This window comes from Lampetra fluviatilis, chromosome 1 (assembly GCF_964198595.1).
Source record: "Lampetra fluviatilis chromosome 1, kcLamFluv1.1, whole genome shotgun sequence".
Lineage (NCBI taxonomy): Eukaryota > Metazoa > Chordata > Hyperoartia > Petromyzontiformes > Petromyzontidae > Lampetra > Lampetra fluviatilis.
Window position 1 is genome coordinate 40,501,156 of NC_136275.1, and position 3,432 is coordinate 40,504,587.

A 3,432-nucleotide genomic window follows, 5' to 3' on the forward strand; every position below is an offset into this window, starting at 1 on the left:
GAACCGGGAAATCTGAGTTCGATTCCGTGGCCACGGCTACCATCAGTGGCGAGTGATGTCGGAACTCACCCTGAGTGGGCCACCCTTAATTCTAGATTTGAAGCTGGATGCCACATTCAGACAAGCCCCCCCCCCCCTTAACTTGTATTTAAGGGCTTGTCTCTTGGATTTTCCTTCACTTGATACAGTAAATTCAGCTGTGACGGTCCCACCTGATGACGGAGACTTGTGTTGCCTCCGAAACGTCGTGATTTATTATTTAATTTCTATTATTTCTATTATTTATTATTTATTTTATTTTTTACCTACGTGACTTTACCGAAAAAACCTAAGAGTATGGTCCACCCTTACCAACCCTCACCACGTGACCAGTGCGGTGAAGTATGACCAAGCAATCCTGATGAGCGGTGAGGAATTCATCCAGCAGTGGAGTGAGTGTGCGAGTTATTACGTGCGCTGCGCTAGGAACTTAGCGAGCCGAGTTCCATTCCCGCTCACGGCCAACACCAGTGACGATTATCTGAACCGGTCCTGGTGCGGCGTGTCAACATCCCACATCTCCGATTAGCACGCTTTGGCGACATACGGTGCGAAAGAAGTTCAACATAAATACATCGCCACCGGGGAGACAAAGGCGGTCGGGCGTGGTGTTGGCCACCCATCCCCACGTTGTGCTACTCGCTAACAGCACTTGCCCCAGCGATGTGTGGAGGCTATAAGGGGAGAATCTTTGTCTTTGTGGGAATAGGGGCCGTCCATTAATGACGTCACGCACCTAGGGGGGGGCGGTCAGACATTTGTGACGATGCGTGACGAGAGGGGGGTGGTTGAGAAATGTGACGTCACACCAAAATGCGCAACTTTAAATAAATATAGACAACACGTTCTACTTAATTAAATATACTTTTTATTAATGTTTTCACCTACATCAGAATGCAGCGCCACATTAAACACGCACTACAATGACAATAGTTTAAAGCGATTTGAAGCATGTTTTCTTTTTTGTAGGGGGAGGGAGCAGAGCTTTGTGACGTCATATTTGAGGGGGGAGGTCTGACTTTTTGTGACGCCGTGTGACGAAAGGGGGGGGTCAAAAATCGTCCAAAATCGCGTGACGTCATTTATGGACGGCCCCAAAGGAGCACCTCTTGAGTAACTCGTGCTTAGAGTTGACCCCAAGTGTGGCGAAGTAACCCACACGCCGGTGACGGCGTGGGGAGCACCTCATGCAGCAGTGGATGTACAAAAGGGCCGTACATCTACAAATGTATGGACCCACTGTGCACTTGTTAACTTAAACATTGCCAATATTGGAACATATTTTTGGTTCTTTCGGTAAAGTCACGTAGAAGGGAAGCAATAAAATAGTACAAATTTAAAATAATAAAATTATATTTGTATTATTTTATAAAACAATAAAATTGTATTTTTATTATTTTATTGTTTCCCTTCTACGTGACTTTACCGAAAGAACCAAGAATATGAATCCCTGCAGTCACGAAAGCTTTCAATCAAAACATTGTAACACTTAGACTGTATCACAGTGACTGGAAGATAACGCCCAATTATGACATAATAGACAAAATACCAAATATTTATAATGTAAGTTGCATTCGTGTAAGGTATATTTATTTATATCTGTGCACGCAATGAGTCGATGGTTTTATTGCAGTCGACTGCGATTACCCAAAGTTGCCACTAGGCGGCGCATCAGCTTCCAACGCGAGCAGCATAAATTATGTTAATGAGGTCAGCGACGTCAAACCTCGCGTTAAATTGTTATTCTCAAACAGATAAGGCACTCGGCACATATATAAACATATCTGTATAAAACATTAAATTGGACTTTAGCAAAATATCAGATAAAACCATCTCGAAACGACACAATAAAAAACATATTCTGGGCGACCCATGACGTTTAGGCACAGGCGGTGCCTATAGCTGCCGAACGCCGCGGTGTTAAACCTCATGCCTTAAACTAATGAGTAAGGAAAATAACGGTTCGGGGTGACGCCCGAATCCTCACTCGGATGTGAGAAGAATTTTTGCACGGGTACAGGTCGCCCGCGGGTGACTCGCTTACTTTGCGAGATGCCGGTTGAGCGCGATCTGCCCGTACCCCATCCACTAAGCAAAATAAGAACACCAGCTTTTGGAACAATGCCGAGTAGTAGGGTTATCTACTCACAATACTCTTCCCGAGGTGGAAGAGTAGGCCCAAGAACACTCCAGAGCCCCCACCTTCCGCCAGTATTGGCGAGAACAAGACATTACAGAGCTGCACCTTTGCCTTTCAATGTAGTTTGTGGAGTGGTGGCGAAGTGGTTTGTCAACTTTGCGAATGCAATCGGTGTTCCCAGGTCGAATTCCGCCCGTTTCGCTGGTGATTACATCCACCAGCATCCATCGGGGGCGTGTTCAAGTTGTACATGTTGTGGGTTTTACTCTCCAACACACCGGTAGGCGCCTTAAGTCGTCACTGTTTTGTTAACGTGACAAGCATTGCTGGCTGTGTCGGGTGGTGGAGGGTTAAGACACATTTATACTTACGCGATCTAACCCAAAAAATGTTTTTAAATCGAATTGTCAGTCTCCGTGCTGGGTGAAGGCTTCCCCCACGCTGTCCACATTTGTAGGCGATGTATACAATGTAATACAGCAATGACAAATCAGTCAGGTTTACTATCATTCTTTTCCCTTTCAGATAGTTTCGTACTGAAATGATTGTTGACCAGCTATTGTGAATTACCCGATGGTGCAAACTGTCGTGTCACGATTATCGACTTTCCCTCCTGATAGGACAAGTTTTGAACTTTCACCACACTAGCTGGCGCCCCCTGTTGGATTTCTGGAGTCAACGCTTAACAACGCGAGCAAATAAAGCTCAGGATTTGTATGGCGCTTAAATGCCACAGTATCTGAAAGTGCTCGACATCAAAATAAAAACGACACATCACCGTTCACTAGGAAAACAGAAACGAAAGAATTCCCACACAAAATGTCCAATGCGTCCGTTGGCACCCATCCCAATCCTGGATAAAATTCACCATCTTCACGATCCTAAATGGACTCAGCCCTGCCTGCATCTGCCCTCACCTCAACTCACCTCCACGCACCCTCTCGCGACCAAGGCTTTGTGAAGCCTCTCTCAATGGGAGGTCGCTCACTCTCCTCTGCTGTCCCCCATTCTGAAGCTCCCTCCCCTCAATCATCCATCCTGTGTGGAATCCCTTAACCCGTGTTAAAAACCCCGTGCTCAATATCTTAATTTTCCCCTGCCTATGACTGCTTCTTTATCTTCCGTTAGTTAATCCTCTTCATCCCCGATGGGACAGAAGGCCGCAATTAGTTCCCTCCACTTCCTCAACTTCTTCCTGATCTTCCGTACGCACAATAAAAAAAATGATACACCGTTCAAACGCAAAATGGGGC

The 3,432-nt window shown here is 45.7% G+C and overlaps 1 non-coding gene across 1 annotated transcript; it reads left to right on the top strand.

Moving 5' to 3' along the window:
- The first annotated feature begins 1,968 nt into the window (after nucleotides 1-1,968).
- LOC144936924 (U12 minor spliceosomal RNA) lies at nucleotides 1,969-2,116 on the top strand. The gene has a single exon (XR_013637516.1). It is a non-coding gene; the product is annotated as a U12 minor spliceosomal RNA (small nuclear RNA).
- Nucleotides 2,117-3,432: the final 1,316 nt, after the last annotated feature.